This window comes from Oncorhynchus gorbuscha, linkage group LG16 (assembly GCF_021184085.1).
Source record: "Oncorhynchus gorbuscha isolate QuinsamMale2020 ecotype Even-year linkage group LG16, OgorEven_v1.0, whole genome shotgun sequence".
Lineage (NCBI taxonomy): Eukaryota > Metazoa > Chordata > Actinopteri > Salmoniformes > Salmonidae > Oncorhynchus > Oncorhynchus gorbuscha.
Window position 1 is genome coordinate 40319116 of NC_060188.1, and position 13591 is coordinate 40332706.

The 13591-nt window shown below is 44.9% G+C and overlaps 1 protein-coding gene across 1 annotated transcript in view; it reads right to left on the minus strand.

Moving 5' to 3' along the window:
• The window catches only part of LOC124000122 (BTB/POZ domain-containing protein KCTD16-like), a 90053-nt gene that overhangs the window by 39116 nt on the left and 37346 nt on the right, over positions 1–13591 (minus strand). The gene's annotated exons all lie outside the window — the stretch shown is intronic.

A 13591-nucleotide genomic window follows, 5' to 3' on the forward strand; every position in this document is an offset into this window, starting at 1 on the left:
CCAGACCCCTTGTGAGACCATATGCTGGTGCGGTTGGCCCTGGGTTCCTCCTAATGCAAGACAATGCTAGACCTCATGTGGCTGGAGTGTGTCAGCAGTTCCTGCAAGCGGAAGGCATTGATGCTATGGACTGGCCTGTTCCCCAGACCTGAATCCAATTGAGCACATCTGGGACATCATGTCTCGCTCCATCCACCAACGCCACGTTGCACCACATACTGTCCAGGAGTTGGCGGATGTTTTAGTCCAGGTCTGGGAGGAGATCCCTCAGGAGACCATCCATCACCTCATCAGGAGCATGCCCAGGCGTTGTAGGGGGGTCATACAGGCACGTGGAGGCCACACACACTACTGAGCCTCATTTTTACTTGTTTTAAGGACATTACATCAAAGTTGGATCAGTTTTCCACTTTCATTTTGAGTGTGACTCCAAATCCAGACCTCCATGTGTTGATAAATTTGATTTCCAATGATCATTTTTGTGTGATTTTGTTGTCAGCACATTAAACTATGTAAAGAAAAAAGTATTTAATAAAAATATTTCATTCATTCAGATCTCGGATGTGTTATTTTAGTGTTCCCTTTATTTTTTTGAGCAGTGTATATATTTCCACACTATGAGGTTGGAATATTACTGTGAAAATGCCCTTTTAGTGTAAGAGCAGTTCGAAAAGAACGCCATAAATTTCTGTCTGTTTTGGTGGGATGGAGTTTTGGCCTTCCATGGTGATATCACCGTGAGGTCATTTAGTTAATAGACCAATAAGAAAGAGAATTCCAAACATAACAGATCATTTTCAGTTTTCACCTCCAACTCAGACCACTCCCAGACAGTCTTAAAAAAAAGAAGCTAAAAAGCTATTTGTTTCTTTATGACACTTAAAAAAAAATGAAAACAATCACACTAATGTACCTAATTGTTACACAGAAATGTTGGACCTTTTAACGAAAGGCACATGTCAATAGGTGGTCCAGGTAAGTAGGGGGGCTTTCTTCTTCTGTTCTCTATTGTTCCTCAAGCAAGTGGGGAGGCTGATGACATCACAAATCACCATCAGACCAACTCCTTGAATGCCCTACTCCTTGAAGTGAGCCATTGTGTCTAAAAAAACACACACTATTTCACTGCATTAATACTTGCGATATCGCTTTTCAACAGCAAAATATATATTTTTAATCACTGGAGTACATCTTTTAAGATTAATGAACAGGAATTAAATGACTGCTTAAAGTTGACTCATGTACTTGGCTTATCAAAGACGCAATTTGCCAGGTCTCTTCAATGTAAGAATCAGAATGATTCTCCCTGAATAAATTGACCGTGTCTACAATCATTGTAATCAGGCTCTCACACGCCTTTCTGCTGGGGCTCTGTCAATCTGAATTGATGGCTTGGATTGTCTGGCAGATTTGACTGCCAGGTAGGCATGGAGAGCCAAGGAGGCTGTGTCTCTTTAATGTGCATTGGGGTGACAGGGTAAGAGCTTGGCTTTGACATCAAAGAGTAGATGAGCACATCCTTATCCAAGCTGTGTGCTTCAGAGGAATTTCCCCAGCCTCCAAATTGTGATATTCATTGTGTTATTCCCTGTCTCCATCCACTGTAAAAACAATGAAAGGTTAACACCTTCCCATGCAAAACAGGGGCACTGAGCATCATGCATCTCGGCTTTTCATTTATTTTACCCAGCCCAACACTGCAACCACAGAAGAGACGTGAGTCAACCACCACAGCTCTGAAGTGAGACGTGTACTTCCTCTGCGGTTCTGTCTGTGTGAAGTGTTCTCATATTTATGGTGGCAGGCACTGGAGCAGCCCCATTCATTCACTATGGAGATCTTGAGTCCTCTGACCTGCTGAAGTTAATGAGGCATAGGACCCCCGTATTGTACTGCACCCTCCCTATCTCCCTACCACTGCCTCCCCCTCCCCCCTTGTACTGCACCGCACCCCTCCCTCTCTTCCTAACCATCTCCCCCTCCAGCCCCTCTGTCTCACCCCATTGCAGCCGCTCCTCCTCCTCCTCCCTCTCCTCACGTAATTCATGACTCTGCCGAGGAAGATCACCCATTCAGAAGAAACTATAAATCATATCATACAGGGTGTGATGGCTGTTGAAACATGGCCTCACTTGCATTTTCCGTCGTACTGCCAATAAGTCCAGTATTGATTTAATTTTAACCTCTGGCAAACCTGGATGATGCGAAAGTTGCTAACCCAACATTCTCGTTAAACATGGAACAGTTTACTCACAACCACTTTGTTATATTGACGTGTGTAAATGGCAGATTATTGGAGTAGGTCTTAGTAAACGTTATTACAAGCTAATACCACGGTGGTGAACTTGTATCACCTGAGACATTGAGCTGAGGTTGTATGTTGGAGACATCACAGGAGACGGTTTCTGACCCGAGACGGTTTCTGACCCGAGACGGTTTCTGACCCGAGCGTGCTCCTATCTGAATGGTGTCACAGACCTGGGGATTTCTCCCACTACATCTCTACTGTAACTTCAGCTCCTCCACCACCGCCCACACCAACAGCAGGGAAATGGATAGGCAGCTGATAAATTGCAGCCACTCTTCGCCTGTCTGCCCAACGGGTTACAGATGGAGAAACAGAAGGGGAGAGAGAGTGCCGGAGAAAGACAATGGCAGAGTTTCAGAGCAGAAAATAAAAACACAGAAAGATTGGAGAGAGCAGCAAGTCGGTGGTGCCAAACGAGGGCACGGCTAAATATATAATCACCCCCATTACCATCATTACTCTTGTATTCAAATGAAGCAGCTCTGCCAGCTAGAAATGGCCCAAAATAGCTTTGAATTTTAAATTATACATTGTGATGGAAATAGATGAAACACTACCCACAACCTCATTCTTCTCGTCTTCTCAACACAGATTTTTTCCCCCCTCCAGAGCACATTCTCTCGTCGGTCGTTCCCCTCTATCTTTCTGAGCACTGTGTCAGCTGAAGGGATGGGGGCCATCTTGACAGGCCCATATTAACTCCAATAAGAGTGGGCCATTCCCATATTTGTTTATGTGCTTTGCCTCCGCCTCCGCAATTATCCCAGAGTGCCGTTCAAAACACTTTCATTAGGAATGCAAATAGCGTTTTGTTCACATCGGCAGAGACGAGCCCTGCAGCGAGTTGGTAGTTTTGTAAATTCACATCGGTCTGAGAGCCACCGATAGTGAGTACTATAGACAGGAAGGCCTTAACAAGCCACGGTGAAATATGGATCATTTAGACTCAGGATTTGCCTGAAAGGCAATGGATGGATATGATTATGTCCCAGGTTGGAAAGGAGGCAGTGAGGAGTACAAAATATTTTTTTTACTTTGATCTCATGGAGAACTGGAAATTCTAACATTGTTTATCTACCTTTAAATTCCTCGGAGCCATGAATGTGCAATAAAAAAAGCAACATCAATCATGCAATTATGTTCCTCACAAAGGGTAATTGCAGATAATCACCAGGGTCACATTGAGTTAGTGTTCATATTCTAATGAACAAAGGGCTCCACATCAGGCATCTGTGATGAGTGTACGGAATTGAAATGATCAGACAATAGAAAGACAAGTACTGTAATGATTCATTACTTACCGATTTGAATGTAAACCTATATAATACTCCTTATTTGCAATCCAATAAAGTGGATAAAAACACAACAAACAGTGCCACCAACCCTTGTAGTTGCACTGGGCTTATAGAAAGTCAGAGCCATTCATCAGTGACTCCTTCGAGCTGCGATCAATGTGCTCAACATTTTACAATCCCTGTCTAAAATGTTTTTGTGTGAAATAACTACCACTAGTAATGGTGCCATTTTCCGAGGTGGAGGAGAGGGAGGGTGAGCACTCGGGATGAAGTTATCGGCTGTCTAAGCCCTAGAAAACCTGACACTGTGATCCCTTACCTCAGCGCCATCCTCTTGCTTACCTTTTCAACAAGTGCTCTGCTAGCTACTACAGCCATGGAATACCATGGCCTGAGCTCCATCTTGGTGCATTTCCATGCAGGATTTCCCCCAGTTTTTTACCCAAAAGGCTCAGACTTTTCTGTTTCCGTCTACGCGAGCTGGCACATGTGTCTTACTGGGCCATGGCTCCGATGGACCTGCTCTCACTTTTCAGATGGCATTTACATAACAATGGCTAACTGTGGACTTTAATACCTCCTCGCAAAACAACTGTTTTGATTATGGTTATCGCTTCTGCTCTTCACAAGTCCTCACTGTTAGCCCTAGCTATGGAAATACAATTTCTCTAGTATAACATTACTCAAAAAGCAGCAGGCAGTCAAAAAGTGAGGGAAGCCTCTTAAACGGGGATTGATCCTGCCAGGCCCTGATGGAAAGCCCTGTGGGAGGTATCACTGGGCTGGGCTAGGGTCGCTGGGTATGTGTGGTGGTGGATATCACACACCTGCTAGTATGTGGGCAGTAAACGATACAGTCTTTCCTGCTCTGTTGAATTAGGAAAGTGTACCCTCAGTTGGGTTCCTTGACATGGAGATTCAGGGGAGTTGGGTTAATGGGGTGGCAGGTAGCCTAGTGGTTAGAGCTTTGGACTAGTAACCGAAAGGTTGCAAGATCGAATCCCCAAGCTGTCTAGGTAAAAATCTGTCGTTCTGCCCCAAAGCAGTTAACTCACTGTTCCTAGGCCATCATTGAAAATAAGAATTTGTTCTTAGCTGACTTGCCTAGTAAAATAAATCAAATGGGGAGAGGATTACTTTCAAAGCACTTGACCTGCTTAAATGCTTTCTGTCTGCTGGTCCATTCAAATGGCTACTGGACTAGAGAAAACACACACCTAGAAATGTGCATCTATTTAATTAAAATCAAATTGCATTTCAGCAACTAACAGTTTTCCAATAGTGAAAACAGGACAAAATTCAGAACTGGACAGCGTACAGAAGAAACACAATACCTTCAGCTCTAACTCCATGTCATGCAGCCTGCTCCCCCTGTGTCCCCTGCTGATTCTCCCCGCTGAACAGAAAGATGCTGAATCCTTCAAGATACATTAGCATGTAAACCACTTCTCCTCTACCTGCTGTCAAAATGGGCACATCGCTTTCCCTGGAGAAATACCAGGAGATAGCATCAATGCCAAGTCTTCCCTCATTAGAAACAGCCTGGACAAGGTTCCACTGACCAAGCCAGATGCGGGGACCCACTGAAACAGCGGAACTTGCATGAGTATGTGTCTGACATTTTGACGTGTTGTATTCTGTATGCAGAGGGACCGGAGGGAGACAGAGACAGCCTGCAGTTCCCCTTTTTTGTTCTCTTTTGTTTGTGCTATTCAGAGTGACTGTTCAAAATAAAACTAGGAGGCTGGAGCTGATGCTGGGGCTCGTCATGCAGAGGCACGCAGCCTTGGAGCCCATGGGTGAGACTCAACCTCAATGTGCCAACGAGCCCCTGCATGGTGTGCCAGCCAGTCAGTCAATCCTGTGATGGCTGAGGGTCTAAGCTGTTTACCATTTCCAGCAGGATATCCTATCCTACTACTGTGACAGCTACATGCAGCTCCTATTCCTTCCTCCTCTGCCCCCATATGACCTAGGTCTCACAAGTCTAACAAGAGGCCTGTCCTTTTACAACTGCCAGAGACCATCAGCAACATATGAAAACCCTGCTTATTATTACTATCAGAGCTGGAACACTCCTTGTTGTTGAGTTTGTTTGTATCAGCATGGTATCTGGTCTGAAGCGCAGGAGGGCAGGGAGGGCATTGGAGGCTGACAGAGAGGGCTGAGAGCTGGCTCAGGGCTGGCTGAGTGGGTTCATGGGTCAGAGGAAAACACATCCATCATTTTGCTGAGCTGCAGGCTAGGACTGCGGGAAGAGGCTATACGGACACACCTAGTTCCCAAATTGATGATGTATGTCGTGCAGCTGAGAGTTGAGTGTGGAGGCGATTCGGTTCAGGCAGTCATCCTGATTAGCCCCTTCCCAGGCCCAGCTAGTTTATCCTGGCTAGATTCAACAACAGCAGCATGGCTAGTTGAAACTTGTAAAATAAAGTGATGTTTATTTTGATGGGCGAGAGGGAAAATAACTTGTGGTATTGGTCACTATCTGGATTTGGCCACTATCTCTCAACTACCTCGTATCCTTGCACATGGACTCCTGGTACTCCTTATATATAGCCTTGTTATTGTTATTTTATTGTGTAACTATTTCCTTTTTTACTTAGTAAATATTTGTCTTACTTTTTAACTCTGTACTGTTGGAAATGGGCTTGTAAGTAAGCATTTCACAGTAAAGTCTACACTTGTTATATTCGGGCGCATGTGGATTCTGAACACTCCCAAGTCCCAACTTTGGCAGACAAGTTTCAAATTCTCAGGGAAGTTTCTAGCCACAAGCATGAACTAGCTAGTTGGGAAGGGTTCATCAGGACGACTGACTGAACCGAATCCATTCATCTCCACTCGACTCTCGCTGTGCAACAAACGTAATCAATTTGGGCACCAGGCATGTCCATATAGCTTCTACCAGGGCTGGCCTTCTGAACATTAGAGCACACTGGCTATGACATATTATGACTGTATAATTTAAGGGTCTGTGAGGATTACAGCACTACATCACTATTTGGTTAGATCCATATGCTAATTCTCATCAAAACTTCCTTGATGAGAATTAGCATATGGATCTAACCAAATAGTGATTAAATACAATAATCCATCCAGAAAACTATCCAGAAAGTAAACACATATCAAAACAATCAGCAAGATATTGAGTATATTTCAATGTTAAGCAGACTTCAAAATTTGATCTTGAGTATGACCTACCTTACAATAAAACACTTCCAAATTCCAGTCATCCAATATTACAAACAGCTTGCCGCATAATTCAAAGCAACTGAATGCTGACTCATTTAAGTGTTCAAACTTTTAGAACGTACTAATTGTTCTTGTGACACTGCTAACCAGGCATAGAGGCCTGCTTCAAGTATATGCCAACCCAATATGGATCCCGGATCAAGATGAAATATATAGCCTGTCCCCAGTGACTGGCCTAATGTAGGTCCAGCAGCTTTTAGCTAATATAATAGCTAAGTGTTAGAGACCCAGACAGCTGATGCTCTATATTCTCTCTGTGTCTCTGTCTCTCTCTCTCTGGCTTTCTCTCTCTGTCTCTCTCTCTCTGTGGCTTTCTCTCTCTGTGTCTCTCTCTCTCTCTGTGTGTCTCTCTCTGTGTCTCTCTCTCTCTCTCTCTCTCTCTCTCTCTCTCTCTCTCTCTATATATATATATATATATATATATATATATATATATATATATATATATATATATATATATATATATATATATATATATCGCTCAGAGCAGCAGCTGTCTGAGAGGCCCACTGCAGAGAAGATATAATCACATTCATATTGAATGTGTAGGAATTAGAAGCTAGCCAAAACACCCCGAAGCCAACACAACACAAAGCAGACTGGCACTGAAACTTCCACTCAAACTCTTTGGGTCTAATTTAAGATCCTGACAATGTTGGTTATGAGCTCAAGCAACCGGTGCATTAAATGCTGATGAGATTATTCCATTATTTATCATAATGTTAAGAGGTTAACTGATGTTCAAATTCAGTTACTTAAGTGATAATGCCCTCGAAGCCGGTGGTTGGAGGATATATTTGCACGGGTGCTGTTTGGCCCTAGATGAAGTCGAGGACCGGAAAACTGTGCCAATATATCCTCCGAACTCCGGCTTCGAGGGCATTATCAATTTGATCAACATATTCAAATAATGTGTAACGACGTGTGCTGAAAGTCGGGAAGCAAGTTCAGGGAGTGAGTGTTTTAATAAATAAACGGAACATAATACAAAACAAGAAACTCGAACAGCACACAGACATGAAACAGAAATAGAAACAATGACGCCTGGGGAAGGAACCAAAGGGAGGGACATAAACCCAGCAAAAAAAGAAACGTCCCTTTTTCACGACCCTGTCTTTCAAAGATCATTCATAAAAATCCAAATAACTTCACAGATCTTCATTGTAAAGGATTTTAACATGCTTTCCCATGCTTGTTCAGTGAACCATAAACAATTAATGAACATGCATCTGTGGAACGGTCGTTAAGACACTATCAGCTTACAGACGGTAGGCAATTAAGGTCACAGTTATGAAGACTTAGGACACTAAAGAGGCCTTTCTACTCGCTTATCCTGACATGACCCTCCAACATGACAATGCCACCTGCCATACTGCTCGTTCTGTGCATGATTTCTTGCGAGACAGGAATGTCAGTGTTCTGCCATGGCCAGCGAAGAGCCCGGATCTCAATCACATTGAGCCATTCCCCCCAGAAATTTCAGAGAACTTGCAGGTGCCTTGGTGGAAGAGTGGGGTAACATGTCACAGAAAGAACTGGCAAATCTTGATACAGTCCACGAGGAGTAGATGCACTTCAGTACTTATTGCAGCTGGTGGCCACACCAGATACTGACTGTTAATTTTACTTTTGATTTTGATCCCCCCTTCATTCAGGGGCACACTAATCCAGGATGTTATTTTTTTGCTGAGTTTATATAAGGAAGGTAATCAGGGAAGTGATGGAGTCCAGGTGAACAGGATGGTGACAGGTGTGCGCCATAATGAGCAGCCTGGTGACCTAGAGGCCAGAGAGGGAGCACACGTGACATAATGATTTACATATTTTCATTAAAATGTTATTTTGATGAACTTCTTTATTCATAATATTTTATATATACTGTAGATACATAGTCCCAACAAATATATAGCTTTACTGCCCAAGCCAGCTGGTCGGTCGTTCGTTCTATCGGTTCGGTTGCCAGAGACGAGACCTAGTCGTTGAGTATTTTTGTTCAGTCGTTTGTTCTAAATGTTCCGTTGCCATGATGGCTAGCAAGGTTCTTATCCCTTGTTGCTAGCTTGCCAACTTTGGCTAACACAGTCACGTCAAACATAATGTATAATGTATTGTAAAGCTTGTATGAGAAGAGCGACAGCATAGTTGTGAATGCATTGTGGAATTAGATGGTAGGATGGGAATAGCCTATAGGAATAGCTTCATGAATATAATGATAAACTAACTGCAAACCACAGAGTTATTGGTGATTTGTATATAGAGTCAGCTACATACGGTCAATAAAGGAATAGTTGTGGTACATGTGTCATGTTTTGTCATATATTGTCTTGTCATTATGCTTTCCCTTCTGTTCGTTTCCCCCTGCTGGTCTTATTAGGTTCGTTCCTTTTTCTATCCCTCTCTCTCCCCCTCCCTCTCTCTCTTCTCTCTATCGTTCCGTTCCTGCTCCCAGCTGTTCCTATTCCCCTAATCAATCATTTAGTCTTCCCACACCTGTTCCCGATCCTTTTCCCTGATTAGAGTCCCTATTTCTCTCCTTGTTTTCCGTTCCTGCCCTGTCGGATCCTTGTCTAGTGTTCACCGTGCTGTGTTTGTGTATCGCCCTGTCGTGTCGTGTTTCCCTCAGATGCTGCGTGGTGAGCAGGTGTCTGAGTCTGCTAAGTTCAAGTGCCTTCCCGAGGCAACCTGCAGTTCAAGATCAAGTCTCCAGTCGGTTCTCGTCATTACGAGTGGAAATTGTTTTATTTGATTGTATTTTTACTTTACTGGATTAAAGACTCTGTTTTCGCCAAGTCGCTTTTGGGTCCTCATTCACCTGCATAACAGAAGGATCCGACCAAGAATGGACCCAGCGACTATGGATTCTCTACTCTACTCTCGAGTTCCAGGGAGCGATGCTCGGCAGACACGAGCAGGAATTGTCTGCTGCTCGGCATGCCGTTGAGACCCTGGCCGCTCAGGTCTCCGACCTCTCAAGACAGTATCAGAGTCTTCGTCTCGTGTCACCAGCTACTTCCGGTTCTTCCGAGCCTCCGGAACCTAGGGTTAATAACCCACCTTGTTATTCTGGGCAGCCCACTGAGTGCCGCTCCTTTCTCACCCAGTGTGATATCGTGTTCTCTCTCCAACCCAACACATACTCAGAGAGAGAGCTCGGATTGCCTACGTCATATCACTCCTTACTGGTCGGGCTCGGCAGTGGGGCACAGCTATCTGGGAGGCAAGCGCTGAGTGTACTAACAATTATCTGAACTTTAAAGAGGAGATGATAAGGGTTTTTGATCGCTCAGTTTTTGGGAAAGAAGCTTCCTGGTCCCTGTCTTCCCTATGTCAAGGTAATCGATCCATAACGGATTACTCAATAGAGTTTCGCACTCTTGCTGCCTCCAGTAACTGGAACGAGCAGGCGTTGCTCGCTCGTTTTCTGGAGGGACTCACGCTAAGGTTAAGGATGAGATTCTCTCTCGGGAGGTTCCATCCAGCGTGGATTCTTTGATTGAACTCGCTATTCGCATTGAACGACGGGTAGATCTTCGTCACCGAGCTCATAGAAGAGAGCTCGCGTTAACTGTGTCTCCCTCTCTCCGACACTACCGTCTTTCCCCACTGACTCAGGTGTTGAGCCCATGCAGCTGGGGGTATTCGCATCTCGACTAAGGAGAGGGAACGGAGAATCACCAACCGCCTCTGTCTCTATTGCGGTTCCGCTGGTCATTTTGTCATTTCATGTCCAGTTAAAGGCCAGAGCTCATCAGTAAGCGGAGGGCGACTGATAAGCGCTACTAGACGGTCCTCTCCGTCAAGTACATGTACTACTTTACCGGTCCATCTACGCTGGACCGGATCGGCAGCATCCTGCAGTGCATTAATAGACTCTGGGGCAGAGGGCTGTTTTATGGACGAAGCCTGGGCGCGGGAACATGACATTCCTCTCAGACAGTTAGGGAGCCCACGGTCATGTTTGCCTTGGATGGTAGTCCTCTCCCCAGTATATTATGTGAAACACTACCTTTAACCCTCACTGTATCTGGTAACCATAGTGAGACCATTTCTTTTTTGATTTTTGTTCACCTTTTACACCTGTTGTTTTGGGTCATCCCTGGCTAGTGTGTCATAATCCTTCTTTTGATTGGTCTAGTGGTTCTGTCCTTTCCTGGAGCGTTTCTTGTCATGTGAAGTGTTTAATGTCTGCTATTTCTCCTGTTTGTTCTGTCCCCTCTTCTCAGGAGGAACCTGGTGATTTGACAGGAGTGCCGGAGGAATATCATGGTCTGCGCACGGTCTTCAGTCGGTCCAGAACCAACTCCCTTCCTCCTCACCGGTCGTATGATTGTTGTTCTGATCTCTTTAAGAAGCGTTTTGCATCCGCTCCTATCCTTGTTGCACCTGACGTCACTAAACAGTTTATTGTTGAGGTTGACGCGTCGGGGGTGGGCGTGGGAGCCATTCTGTCCCAGCGCTCCGAGACTGACGATGGGGTCCACCCTTGTGCATATTTTTCTGCTTCTGCTCCTGGTCTTGCTGGGTCTCAGTCTGTTCCCTGCCATCGCATCTCTCCTGTTCTTGTTCCTGCCCTTGCTGTGTCTCAGTCTGTCCCTAGTTGTTACTCTCCTGGCCTGTTTGGTCCTGTTTGCTCTAAAGTTTTCAGTTCTCTACCCGTGTCTCATTTTTTTTTAGAGTAGTACCCTAGTTTCCTTTTTTTTTTTTTTTTCCGTTACGGTCCTGAGGAGAGGAGTTGGGTTCTTTCTCGGGACGTGCTGGACCGTTTGATCTATGATTTCCTCCGTTGCCGCCAGTGTTCCTCCTCGAGAGCGCCAGGAGGCGCTCGGTGAGTGGGGGGTACTGTCATGTTTTGTCATATATTGTCTTGTCATTATGCTTTCCCTTCTGTTCGTTTCCCCTGCTGGTCTTATTAGGTTCGTTCCCTTTTTCTATCCCTCTCTCTCCCCTCCCTCTCTCTCTTCTCTCTATCGTTCCGTTCCTGCTCCCAGCTGTTCCTATTCCCCTAATCAATCATTTAGTCTTCCCACACCTGTTCCCGATCCTTTTCCCTGATTAGAGTCCCTATTTCTCTCCTTGTTTTCCGTTCCTGCCCTGTCGGATCCTTGTCTAGTGTTCACCGTGCTGTGTTTGTGTATCGCCCTGTCGTGTCGTGTTTCCCTCAGATGCTGCGTGGTGAGCAGGTGTCTGAGTCTGCTAAGTTCAAGTGCCTTCCCGAGGCAACCTGCAGTTCAAGATCAAGTCTCCAGTCGGTTCTCGTCATTACGAGTGGAAATTGTTTTATTTGATTGTATTTTTACTTTACTGGATTAAAGACTCTGTTTTCGCCAAGTCGCTTTTGGGTCCTCATTCACCTGCATAACAACATGAATAAACATTCAGACCCCTTGTCTTTTTCGACATTGTGTTACGTTACAGCTACTAAAATTGATTAAATATTTTTTTCCTCATCAATCTACACAATACCCTATAATGACAAACCGAATACAGATTTTTGGAAATTTTTGCAAATGTATAAAAAAATTAAGAAACACAAATGCCTTATTTACATAAATTATTTACATCAGACCCTTTGCTATGAGACTTGAAATTGAGCTCAGGTTCATCCTGTTTCCATTGATCATCTTTGATGTTTCGACAATGTCATTGGAGTCCACCTGTGGTAAATCCAATTGATTGGACTAGATTTGGAAAGGCACACACCTGTCTATATAAGGTCCCACAGTTCACAGTGCAAGTTAGAGCAAAAACCAAGCCATGAGGTTGAAGGAATTGACCGTAAAGCTCCAAGACAGGATTGTGTCAGATCTGGGGAAAGGCAACAAAAAAATGATGCAGCATTGAAAGTCCCCAAGAACACAGTGGCCTCCATCATTCTTAAATGGAAGAAGTTTGGAACCACCAAGACTCTTCCTAGAGATGGCCACCCAGCCAACCTGAGCAATCTGGGGAGAAGGGCCTTAGTCGGGGAGGTGACCAAGAACCCAATGGTCACTCTGACAGAGCTCCAGAGTTCCTCTGTGGAGATATGAGAACCTTCCAGAAGGACAACTATCTCTGCTTCACTCCACCGATCAGGCCTTTATGGTAGAGTGGCCAGACGGAAGCCACTCCTCGGTAAAAGGCACTTAACAACCCGCTTGGAGTTTGCCAAAAGGCACCTAAAGACTCCCAGACCTTGAGAAACAAGATTCTCTGGTCTGATGAAACCAAGATTGAACTCTTAGGCCTGAATATCAAGTGTCACATCTGGAGGAAACCTGGCACCATCCCTACGGAAAAGCATTTCGGTGGTGGTGGCAGCATCATGCTGTGGGGATGTTTTTCAGCATCAGGGACTGGAAGACTAGTCATGATCGAGGGAAGGATGAACGGAGCAATGTACAGAGAGATCCTTGAAGAAAACCTGCTCCAGAGGGCTGAGGGCCTCATACTGGGGCGAATGTTCACCTTACTACAACAGAACAACAACCCTAAGCACACCGCCAAGACAATGCAGGAGTGGCTTTGGGACAAGTCTCTAAATGTCCTTGAGTGGCCTAGCCAGAGCCTGGACTTGAACCCGATCGAACATCTCTGGAGAGCCCTGAAAATAGCTGTGCAGCGACGATCCCCATGAACCTGACAGAGCTTGAGAGGATCAGCAAAGAGGAATGGGAGAAACTCCCCAAATACAGGTGCCAAACTTGTAGCATCATACCCAAGAAGACTCGAGGCTGTAATTTCTGCCAAA